This window comes from Accipiter gentilis, chromosome 1 (genome assembly GCF_929443795.1).
Source record: "Accipiter gentilis chromosome 1, bAccGen1.1, whole genome shotgun sequence".
NCBI lineage: Eukaryota > Metazoa > Chordata > Aves > Accipitriformes > Accipitridae > Astur > Astur gentilis.
In genome coordinates, this window is record NC_064880.1 from 48372555 (window position 1) to 48385631 (window position 13077).

Below are 13077 nucleotides of genomic sequence, written 5' to 3' on the forward strand. Positions count from 1 at the left end.
TCCCCAGTGCTGTAGTTACTGCATACAGAGTATCCCCAGGTCCAAAACCAGTGAAGGCAAAAGCATTCCAGCTGTGCCTTAATGGAAATGCACTACTTGCCTGGTGTCTATGGTTCCTTCTGCTGGGACCCAAGAGCTGGGCTGGAGGGACCTCCGCCCTGACCCAGCACAGCTTGTGTGAATAGTTTGGGTCAACTGTAGTGGGTACACAGGTCACACCTTGACTAATTTATCTATCTTCACTGCAATTAAACTTGAGTTAGCTTGTGATCATTAGGTATGACAAGCTTAAAAATACAAGCCCCAGACTTTTCTGAATTTTATCCTTTCCATACCAACCCTTTTCTCTGATGTCCAGAAAAACCGCACTGTAGCTTTTTTTTCATGACTGGCTTTTGTGTTTAGTCTACTGCTTTATTTTAGTGGTGTCGTCGTTTTCCTTGATCACCCATTCAATAAGCTCAAGAAATGAGTGACCTGCAGTTTCCAAATTGAGCTAATTCTTTTTCCTGGATTTGGTTCACTCTTCCTTCCTTTAATTTGGATAGAGGTAACTATCTCTAACTACATTACAAAAATGTAATTGATAATTTACCTCAATTTGTCTTCCCATCAGAAGAATGGTTTATGTTGCGTTCAACTCACCGCTAGTCCAGAGGGTCTCTGTTTTCTGGCTGGTGTTTGGAACATCCTCTTTGGACATGAAATTGTCCTCTTAATTGCAGTTCATCCACTTCTCAATCTGTCATCTGAGTTCCTCGTACTATTTTTGAATTTCCACCTCCTTTGTTTTGAATTATTTCATGTAGTTGCTTTGCCTCTCTTTTTCTGTGTGCTGTGCCAATAGGGTTTTTTTTTAATCTTCGAGGAACGTAGGGTGCCTCATCTGTTCCAAATCAAAGGCTCAAGATTTCTGTGCTCCTGCACAGAGGTTCTGCTTTTGATCCGACGGGCAATTTATGGAAAACAGGAATTTATGAAGAGCGCTTATACTATTCAAATTATGCTGTGCTCGCAACAACAGGAACCTGGAAGAAAGACACAACAGACAAATAGATCCTGGCTTTAAATCACAGAGCAGTTAGCTTCAACCTACAGTCACCTTAAAAAGCTTTAATTATCTCTAAATTTATGAAGGGCACAGCAGGGGTGCTCATATACCTCCTTATTCTCAACAGTGCTGTGTTTTGTTGTACGTGGTTTAGTTGCGGGTGGACAAATCAAAGAGGACTTGGGATGCTCAGAGGGTTCCCTGGCACCTGCTGATGCAGGGGTGTCACTCAGCTCTTCCCAGTCGGGTCGATCTAACACTGCTACTGGGAATGCCGCTGGCAAGGTCACTCCTTGAAAATGTCAGCTTTAATCCCAAACGGGTGGGATTAGCAAACAGATGCACCAGGAGGAGTTAAAAATTTTGGTGATGTGAAAACTCATAGATTTTGTGTTTGCTGGAGGGATGTTCCCTGCTCCGAGGCACATCAGGGCAGTGTGTGCCAGCTGGTTCTGTCCTGATCAGCCATGTCCCCAACCTTGAGAGATTTAGGACAGTATGCAAAGGTCCTGGATCAGGAATTTTAACTCCTACGGCTGAAAACCAGGTAGTAGGAAGCCTCATGAAGTTTGATTTTCTGAAAGGTCAGCCCAGAGTAGTGCTGTTTTTCTACCGGGGGCGTTCCTCTGGGGTTTATGCTCCCTTTTGTGAAACTCCTGGCCACCAGCTTGGTAGACATTGCATGACCTACGTGTGAGTCAACACAAGGACCTGCTCTGAAACCCTGCGGCGTCACTGTAGGAGGAAATGAACTATTTTCAGGTAGTTTTTGATCACTAGATTTTAATAATCGTTCTGCAAAATGATATTTGTGTAGCTCAAAAAACTATAAGCAGAGCTTAATAAGTTAAGGAAATGTGAGCCAAGTCTATCCTGGGCTGATAGCAAGGTAACAATTTTGGAAAAAAAAAGTTGGAAAAGCTACATTGAATAAATGCCTGTTTATTTTTGAAAGTGTATCTATTCTGGCAATTAATGTGGTATACATGTTTCCATATCTGGTAAATTTTATTTTGAAGAAGGAAATTGGTGCAGAAACCCCTGATTTTGTTTTGAAAATCTTCAGAAATAGAAACTTTTCTGAACAGAAGTTTCACCTGTGTTTTTGAAAATATTCCTAAGTATTTAATTTCAGTCTTAGTCTAAATGAAATTAGCACAAACCATTAATTCCAGAATCTTAACTAGTTTTAGTTTTAAGTGGTTTCTGTACTTCCATAAACAGCATCCTACAAACATCTTATGGATGAGGCCTCATTTCTGGAGGCCTGATTCTTGACAGCCTCATTTCTTTTACAAGGAAAACGGGCAACCCTGCCTAGGCTGTCCTCTTCCCAGCTCCAGACCCCACACATGACAGCCTCGGGATGCCTCCACTGTGGGAGTAGTAGGTGGTCTTGACACCTTTGTTTAATTATAACATGTAGACCCAGTGTTCAGATTACCCTACCCTTCTTTTGGCATTTGGCTTTCATTAAATATTACAGTACTCCTGTTTCTCTCTGTGGTTTCTCCTGTGTGTCTCCGCGGTATATCTCTCTGTGGCCTTTTTATTACAGAAAAATGACTGTATTACTTACCAGGACAAAGCTTTTAAAAGACTGCTTGGGGAAAATGTTTCAGCTAAATTTCATCTTATTGCCCATCCCATTCCATCCCCTGGCACAGGAATTACATCTGGGTTTGGGTCACAGGTGGCCGAAAGGTGTTGCCAGCTGTAGACAGGCCTGTCCTACCTTCATGTCCCCACTTCAGGACTCTTCAAAGCCACTGTCACCTTTGACTGGTTTTCTGCTATCTCAAAGCTAAATAGCTTCTAAATTTAGCCCCAAATTCCTGGCTGGGTTCTCCTCTGGACCTCTCTCTGACATTTCTACATATCTCCTTGGGTGTGCAGTGGCACTTTTAATTACAGCTGTGGCTGCCAGGGGAGCTGTAAGCACAGAAACAGAGCCCGTAAAGGACCTGCCCTCCATTTCTGGTTTGACTACAGGATTTTTACATATTGCTCTCATAATAGTGCTCAAAGAACATTGATTTATTCCCTATCTTTTTCCTTTCCTTTTTTTCCAAAATCTGTTCACCATAAGAAAAGTTGGCCACAGTTCTTCCTTCTGGATGTTAAAAGACTTATCAAATGAAATTGGATCACAAGACAACTGTTCAGACGTTGCTGTTCTCTTTGTTTTTCTGGCAACAGAATCAAAGGTAAACACCCATCAAAAACGTTATTTCTGAATGGGTCAAACTGGCTATCAAAGAAGCTTATTTAAAGCAAGGTAAGACTTCCCCTGAGGCATTAGTCTGTAGAAATGCACATTCTTCTAGATCTTTATCTTCTTACAGAAAGCAAGCATGCATCTTATGAGGAAAAAATTAGAGGATTAGCAATTTGAGCAGCATCCTCTGTGGGTGCTGCATTTAGTCGTAGTGATGTCTGTTGTTATGCCTTGGCTCTAAATATAAATCCTTATAGTGTGTCTTTGCCCAAATTTCTTTTATACTTTTTGCTGCATTCCATAAAATGACCCCTTTGAAGAGGCTGCAGTACCAGACTATGTGAAGGAATGATTTTTTACTAACCTCAAACAGTCTGTCTTGTGTTTGATGATCACCATCAGCCTCCACTTGCCGGACCACCTCTGTCCACCCTTGCTCATGTCTGTGCTCCATTATTAGGCTCAGTCAGTTTTTCTCTGGTTTTGACAGGTTGATTAAAGCTCTTCCATGGGAGTTGGGAACGTTTTTAGTGTAGAATAGTAACTCGGTGTAGAAATAGTCTATTGGAGGTTTAGGAGAGCTTTGATAGCAAGTTAATGCACTGGGCGATCTACTGCCCTGATTTCTGCAGTAGGCTACAGTAAGGGTATCTCTTTGAAATGTGGCCCGTCTCTTCGGCCTTAATAACGCATTTGTCACAAATACAGCCTGTTATGAAGCAAGGCTCTAATAAAATGTGATCATACAAAGATAGATTTAGAATTAACATTTTTCTCTCCCTATGTGTCATTCCATTTAATATGTTATATTGGAAGTATGAAGAAATACCATTTTAGCCTAAGACTCTTCATTAATTATTTTTCAATGTTTTTTTAACCTGATTGCCTTTTATACAGCTCTGATGAGTAGGACTTTCAGGCAAATAAATGAAGGACAAATAATTTTTCAGTGGGAAGTCACAGTTTCATATCTTTACTGCTGGTGGGGAGCCCTGTGGCAGGTGGACATAGTAGGTGTTTAGTGGATTTCAGTGAAAGTTACAGGGTTTTACATCTGACATATTCTGCAGATCTTCAAAAGCAACATCATGTGTTTCTGCACGTATGGAACGAGAGTCCTGCAAAAAGAAGAGTTCCAGTTTTTACACATAGGCCAGTGTCTGAATAAAACGAGCTGACTGCCTGAGCAGCAATGAGTTTGCTGGAGCACTGCATACAGTGATAAAGTTAGCATGACAGGGGCACATGGGCACGTAGTGGATGTCTTTTAAGGTGCCTCATGTACTCTGCTTGATCAAAGAGTTTGGGAGACCAACTCAGAAACATAGCAACAGCTGAATTTAGAAGATTTGAGGAAATGAGCCTGAATTAGGAAACGTGGATAAAATTAAAGTTCAGCTCAGTCTGCTCTAAGGATTATCATAATGATAGTGATGAGTAACTGAGAATTTATGCTACCTTAGTCTATTTCCTGGGTCTGAGATATACTTTGAAATCTCTGTCCTCCAAGGGTTGCAAATGAGGATGGTGTAAATTAAATTGCTGAGAGCCTGGTTTGCAAAACTTCTAATATCCCTCGCTACGGACAGAGATTCTCTCTATGAAATCTTGGATCTCATTTGTATTTGGTAACATGGAGGAGTGACCATTAAAAATCGTATTATTTAACAAGATTGCATCGCTTTCTGCTTCTGTCTGAATTCATTGAAGTCCTCCAGCAGAGGAGATTGAACTACACAACCAGAGTGCTCAAAGTCACGCTGCAAAATTGAAACAAAAGTCTATCAGGAATTCAGTACATCAGTACTCTGTGCTGGGGCCTGCTAACGTCACAAAAATGTCCTATTTCCATCTCAAGGTTTTCCATCATCTAAATGAGTTGTGCTGCTCTCCCTGTGCCTAAGCTGTGGAAAACCAGAACTGTTGCCTTTCTTAAAAACCTGTTTCCATCAGATGTTTTTTATAGTACAGCTTTATTTAAGAAGGTATCCCTGCCTCTGCAGCAAGGTGACCTCTGATAGCAGGAGTGAAACTCCTTATCAGAGCAGGCTGGACCTCGCGGCAGCTACCTGGCCTTCAGAAAAGCGCTCACAGATCTTCCTAATGCTGATAATGGTTAGTGGCATCTTTAAAACAGTGCCAGTATAATTAAAGTGTGTAGTTAGGTTTCTCATTTAGCGTCGATGAGACGAGAAGGAATTGAGGCAGTGTATTGATTTAAATGTATTGATCTGAGAGGTCACTGTGTCACTCGCCTCCCGTGACAGCGGGGAGGGAGGCTACAGAGATTGCTGCGGGCTCCGAAGCTTCTCCCTGCCTTTTCAGTGCCTGTGTGACCTGCTCGTGAACAGAGGCCCTTACACTTGGTAATGCCTCTTGAGTTTGTAAATTAAAGTACTAGGAATGTACATCTCAAAAAAAAAAAAAAAAAAAAAAAAAAAAAAAAAAAAAAAAAGGTTTTTTTCATGTTGTTGTGAGCTTTCTTGATAATATTAATTGCACATGGATCTAATAGCTTTGTGTTCCTTCCTTCTGCAGAGTCATCTGGTGCTTTATTCTGTCTGAAATAAGAGCAGTATTATAATGCACAATACTTGCTAATTATCGGGATACAAGGAAATGCATCACTATTTCCCATTCCATAAAATGGAAACCGTCGTGTTGTTGTCTGAGGGAAGCTGTCTAAATGAGGCTTGTCTGTGTCTTGGGGTTGTAGCTTGGCAGCTGAAATGAAGTGGCATATTGTGTTGACAGTGCCTAACGCTGTATCTTTAGAAGCTGGCAGAAAGATGCTCTCCGCGGAGGGCCCCAAACTCTGAAATTGAGTTTCTTAGTGTGTTCCAGCAGAGCCTGAAACCATTGACCTTCAGGCAATATATGATTTACTGATGGGGGCAGATATTTTTGGTGACATTTGGTGGCAGCTTTCTCCCAGTGATGGACTCTTGGCTCTGGAAGATGCTTCCAGCCTGGTCCAAATTGCCCAAGTCTATATTGATCTTCAGAGCACTCTGCAATGTACATCTATTTTTGGAGCTATTGTGCAATTGGGCCTCTGAGAGAAGTCAGATGTAGGAGAAGGAGGGGAATTTGATGATCTGTGTACAATTTAATTTTGTCTTTGTGATGTTTTGCGAAAGTGTGTTCGGACTTTAGCCTTATTTTATTATATAAATCTCATAATAATATTAAAAAATAACACAATCTCAGGTTTGTTTTAAAAGTCTGCTTTTACTACGAATAGAGTAGCCTGCAGAACATATATGCTAAACAATTCATAATAAAGTACAGTGGGATGAGTTTCTTTCCTGATATACAGAGGATGAGGACACCGATAAAGAAAAAACAAGCTACTTGGTTGTGTTTGGACAAAGTAGATGATTTTCCCAGTGGCAGGGTGATGAGCAGAGTATATAGGAAAACACAGCTGAGGTACTACCCTAACTGCTATTGATCCCAGTGGATGATTTTTTTATTTGAGTAAGGACTTTCTTAAGATGTCAGGGCTCCCAAGCAGCCAGCCCAGCCCTTCACTGCAGGGGAGCAGCCCCAGGAGGAGGGGGAATTATTTCCACAGCTGGTTTTGGAGTCCAGACAGATTTGTGCAGTGGATTTCTGCCTGTCTGCATAGAAAGTTCCCTTTGAAATGAATGTACACTGTAAAGTCCTATTTATTTGCACTATTTATTTGCACTCAGAAGGCAGCAGATGAGTCTCTCTTCTCTGGAAGAGTTCTCAGCTTGTTCTGCAATCTGTTACAAGGAGTGTGCTAATTAATGAAGATTTTCTTATTTAGCTAAAAGATTAAATATATCAACTATTATGGTTTGTATGTAACTCAAAGTGTAAGCTTGCAAGTTCTTTAAGGAAGAAAACTGTAACGCAAAATCAAAAGAAATTAGGAATCATAATGCAAAGTCAGCATCAACCCAACCGCCTCGTCAGGATTTATAGAGACTGTGAAATTGAGCAATAAAACCAACCTTTGGATGAATTTCAATAACAATAATGTTGAGTTAAACTTACCAGCTTTCTTTACAAGTCCTCTCTGGTCTATTTAGAATCTATAATCAGTCTGCCATGAGATAACGAGAGCGTGTGCCTCTGTTGAGAAGAGCCAGTGGGAATAAATTAGCTAAGCGTCCATTATTTCAGCTTTGGAAAATATTTGATGTGAAAGTTATTTTTGCTGGATTTTTTCGTAGTGCATTTGCTGAATGTATTCATTAGATTATCTTTTAAATTTCCCAGCTAGCAAACTAATAATGCATAAAATCTCTCAAATCCTTGTGTATTAAAAAAAAAAAAATAAAATTAAACATTTGTTCCATGGCAATATCACATCCTTTTCAGATGCAGCTGAAGTTGTTAGCAGCTTTAAGACTCCCAGACTTACTCTGCTTAGTTTCCTTAAGTTAATAATGTTCTCCCCTGCAGCAGGATTTAATGTTTGAACCTGGATTGCTTAGGATGAGGTGCTCCCCTTGTAGCTCACAAGCTTCTGGAGCCTTCGGTCATGCCATGTGGCCCATCGCCACTGTCTGCCTTATCTGCGGCACTTTGGGAAGGACCCAACCATAGAGCTATGATCAGCTGGTGGAGTCAGTCTCTTAACTGCAGTCTGTGCTCAATGCTGAGTTTTAACCTGAGTTAAAACGTGAAGTTTGCTTTGCAGGAGATCCCAAAGCTTCAGCGGAGCAGAATCTGGCCCACCGAGTGCCATGGTCCACCAGGTCTCCCTTACAAAGTCTTTAGCTATTAGACTTCTAGCACCACATGGATTTACTGGTGTTATTCTACATATTTCACAGTCAGTAACCAAATGAATGTAAATATTAATTGCAAAATGAATCAATTTTTTTCTCTACCTTTGGTCTGTGTAATTAAAACATTTCTTCTGTGTCATTGTCCACTCTGCTGCTGCCTTGGTTGTTAAAGGGTGATCTCTTTTATCCTGTAGACTCCAAGGGAAATTAGTGGTGTTATTACTAGTGGCAGTTGCAGTGATGCACAGAATTGTCCCTCTCATAGTAATGACCTTGAGTTTTATGAAGCACCTCAAGGTTTACTAACAAGGGTAGAACCACTAGAAGTTGTTAATTGAAATGATGAAAAATGTTAGAGAGGTTACAAATGAGTTTAAAGCCAATTCAATTAGAAGCATCTGTTTCCAAAGCTGCTGGAGAAATGTTGTTTATTTTCGAATCACTTTTAAGTCAGCCTCTTGGAATCCTGTTGGCACTGTTGTTTAACGCTGTGTGCAGACCTTACACCCGCAGCAAATTTATCATTTGGAAGTGCAACAATCAGGTGGATGCCAGTGTCTTACGTTAGCTTGCAAACCTACTAACCGCCTGCTTCTCCCACCAGGATCCATTTGTGAATATAGAGGGGGGCACAGAAGGACATTGCAGCCCCTCGCTGGCTGTGCCTGGGGTGATACGTACAGCATCTTGTGTAGGTGGAAAAGAAATTGTGCTACTGCAAAACTCCCCCCCAGCACTGCAGTGCAATCCACAGCCTCTTCATGCGTCTGTGCTGCTGACACCCACCAGCCCATCATCTAGCTACCTCCTATTGCTTTAGCTCTTTTGGGTTCCACAGCAGAAATGAGACAATAACAGTTTTTACACCGTGTATTTGAGCCTTAACCTCTGACACCTTACCAGACCATCATCCTCACTTTATTAATCTACCCGCTATTGCTTTGTCTCTTGGGCTGCACAGAAGAAACGAGATGAGTAATGGTTGCTACATCATGTGTTTGAGCTTTCCCAGTACATCCTGTGTAATCTGTGGGTGCTTTGTTTATTATAGACACTTTAGGGAAGAGACTCCATTTGTGGCTTGTAGAGCAACAAGCACATTGTTCTTAATGAATAAATAATAGTAAAAAGAGCTGTGTAGCCTAGGTAAATGCATTTGTTCATCCCATTACGTTGGCAGCATCTCAGTAGTAAAACAATAGCACTTAAACATAGAAAAGGCTTATTTGATCATCCAGCTCAATTGTTCCTGCCAATTCAGGACTATTCCGAGTCGTATGTTTCAAAATGCCTACTTAAATATCCCTTGCACTGGTGTTTCTGTCGCTACCTCCTGCGACATCTGTGTGTGCAGTTCCAGCTCTGTGGTGTTCAGGAACCTGCTGTTGGTTCAGACAGGACAGAGGCTCTCATCTGTTGTTTCTAAATTAAATGAGCTTTATTTTAACAGTATTTGAGATTTTGTAGAATTAGGAAAAAAAAGGGTTAAAGGAAGCTTCAAGAAATAATAGAAGAACACATGAAAAGCAGGCTGAGCAGGGCTGGGGAGAGGAGGACATCTTTTTCCATAGAAGGTCTTGGAAACTCAATGAATTTTTGATCCCAGGTTCTGCAGAGGACAGAAGAATGGTGAACGTGGTGGATGAGTGAGATGTTTAAGGATGACACTGACAAAACCAGCTGTGTAAACTCAACCTTGAGTTGGTCTCCCCAAGCTGAGTGACAATAACTCAGAAATGTGTTTATGCTGTTTCCTTTATTCATATTCTGTTATGGTAAGGTGTATTTCTCTGGATAATAGCCTGAATGTAGTATTCTTTATTAATACGTTGTTTTAATAGCATATCTCCCTTGTTTTGTTTTGTTTCCTTTTTTTTGCTTTGTAAGATGCACCATGGCAATGCTACAAGTTTTCTAGGAATGCTGATACTAGGATTATTGTTTGTGTCCAACCTGAAGCCTTTTCAGCACCCTGGCAATGGCAAGCCATTGCTCGGCTCCTACAGAGGAAAACAAATATCCCATTCTTATAGGCAACGGATGAGCTGAGTACAACGTTATTTACTAGTTTTCTCATAAAAAGATAGCCATAAAGGCATCCTCTGTCTGAGCAGAAAGGATACATCACATAAAGATTTTTGGAGGAAAATTTTTGTTGAAGGAAATCTTTGGTCCATGGGTATCTCAGCATAGGATTAACCTCAAATGATTGATAGAAGAAATAATGGCAGCCTGTGAGAAGAGCTGGAAAGAATGTTTCCGTTTTGATTCTGTAGCATTGTTCAATATGGAGAATTAACTTCCTCTGGGCAGTATAGTAATTTAATGCTCTATTGGCTGGCCATTGTTTGTTTATACTTAATGTAATTTAGAAATATGGGTAAGGAAACTCAAAAAGTAATGAGCTGGCCTCTTAGCAACAGGACATCTTTAGAAATTCTGTGGTTCACTGAGGGATCCCCACAGCACTTCCTGGTGATGGAATACAATAAGTTTCTTTAGCTTTGTTTATTGTAACTTTTCTTTTGTCTTATATTTCTTTTTTTTTTTTTTGTATTATATTTCTTTTTTGTATTATATTCCTTTTTTTGTGTTATATTTCTTTTTATTATAGAGGTAGGTCTTGAACTGCCAAAAGGCTTAGCCCATTTTGCCTTCACTGATAAGTTGATAACCCCTCTGTCTAATCCTACTTTGAAACAAGGCACTTTCTTTGTTTCTGTTGAGAGTTAATTACCTAGGCTGTCACACAGCCCAAGGAAAAATGATATTTCATATGGTGGTGGAACAGAACTCTTTGGAGAACTGCCTAAGAAATGCTTCTCATAAATCTATCATGAGAAAATTTCTTTTGCTTATCATAATGTATTATGAATTGCTTTGAGTGGCAACCTAAGCAGGTGGAATAGAATATTAGTGAGATATTTGGGAGTTTCATTTGGGGGAAAAAGGCGAGTCTGTTTTGGAAATATTTGTATATGTGTGTGCATGGGTGTAATCTCACCTAGATGAGAATACAAAACATGCAAAGTTGAAATATTTCAAACATGTGAACACCGCTGTAATGCATTGGGTCGGAAATAATTAAGATACCCAATTCCAGTGGCTTTGGAGCTGCAAAGGAAAAGACAACGCAACATACAGAGATAAGAGGTAGCAAAGAAAACCAGAGCATACCGTATGGGGACAGGTCTGCAGCTTTAGGGAAGAGTTACAGCATGAGTTACTGGGGAAATGATTGCAGCTGTCAGGCTACGCGGTGGCCGCCGTAAAGGAAGAGGGAACACTACCATCACGAAGGAAAAAGAGGGAAGAAATAGAGCATTGCTGAACTGAAGGAGGGAGTTACTGATGCTTCTAGCATTTTTTAAGGCGCTGTTTACAAAAACAACATCGGGGGTTTTGTACTTCTAGAAGGAGGATATTTTCTGGTGGGGGATGCCTAAATAAGTCTGAAACCTTTCTTGATATTGACTTCAGCGTGAAGATCAGGAGGGAAGCGGGGTATTGCTGCTGTGGGTTGATGCTCAGGATGTAACATGGTCCTGGTTTGGGGCAGCAGCAGCAAGTTCGGGCATGGCAGAGCCGGTAAATCCAGCTCCGGGCCAGAATAACCTCCGTACCTCAGCCTCCGTGTTTCCTGGTTGTTTGGAGCTGTTGTCTGGGGGTGTTGGAGGGCAGCTGCTTCTGAGTTGGGTTTTTCGGGTTTTTGTTGTTTGGTTTGGTTTTTTTTTCCTCCCTGCTGCAGTGACTGTCACCTTGATAGAGTGAGGAAACCCTTCATAAAAGAGTAGTTCAATGAGCTAATTTGGTATTCTGAAGGTAAGGAATATAGAGGAAGTGTTAGTGCAATGAAAACCAAACAGAAAGAAAGGGCAGAAAAATTAGAAACATCAGAAATACGGTAGAGATGAAATTCAGTTATTTCCATGACCGTCATTGCCAGAGCTGTCAGCGGGTCAAATCTGCCTGTAATAAAGGCTGATCTTAGCAGCCACTGACTTTCATGGTCTAACATGAAATCTCTTTTTTGTTTAAATTAAAATAGTACATACAGACATGACAAGCAGGTAATAGAAACTTGAGGAGAACGAATGCAGCACGGTAGGCGGGAAGGTGCAGAAGCTATTCCACACTGCTTGACCCAAGACTGGTGCCAGTAATTCCCTGGAGTCCCCAAGGGTTCAGCCACCCTTTACCACCTTTCTACACACCAGGAGCTCCACAGCCAGTGCTGGGCTCTGCAAAATCTCTCTTCCTATATGCCAGCTGCTAAACCAGCTGCGGGCCTGTGCCTGTAGGGAGGAACCTTGTTTTTTCCCTGAGAAAACCTATTGGGTTTTAATTCAGGATGGTGTTGGTCCTGCAGATATCTGGTATTATGATTTTGAGAGGTGATGATCTTGGGAGGACTTTGTCCTGGTTTCAGCTGGGATAGAATTAATTGTCTTCCTAGTAGCTGGTACGGTGCTATGGTTTTGAGTTTGGTGTGAGAAGAATGTTGATAACACACCGATGTTTTAAGTTGTTGCTAAGCAGTGTTTAGTCTAAAGTCAAGGATTTTTCAGCTTCTCATGCCCAGCCAGCAAGAAGGCTGGAGGGGCACAAGTAGTTGGGAGGGGACACAGCCAGGGCAGCTGACCCCAACTGGCCAACGGGGTATTCCAGACCATGGGACGTCATGCCCAGTATATAAACTGGGGAGAGTGGGGGCAGGGGGATTGCCGCTTAGGGACTAACTGGGCATCGATTGGCAGGTGGTGAGCAATTGGATTGTGCATCACTTGCATATTCCAATCCTTTTATTATCACTATCGTCATTTTATTAGTGTTACCATTATCAGTATTAGTTTCTTCTTTTCTGTTCTATTAAACTGTTCTCATCTCAACCCATGAGTTTTACTTTTTTTCCCATTCTCTCGCCCATCCTACTGGCTGGGGGGGAAGTGAGTGAGCAGCTGCGTGGTGCTTAGTTGCCTGCTGGGGTTAAACGACAACAGACTTTTATGTCAAGACAGGTTAAGGTGAAAGCAAAGCTTTAA

General features: G+C 41.2%; 1 protein-coding gene across 1 annotated transcript in view; it reads left to right on the forward strand.

Annotated features, from left to right (window-relative positions):
- The window catches only part of THSD7B (thrombospondin type 1 domain containing 7B), a 334912-nt gene that overhangs the window by 236019 nt on the left and 85816 nt on the right, over positions 1–13077 (forward strand). The window lies entirely within an intron of this gene.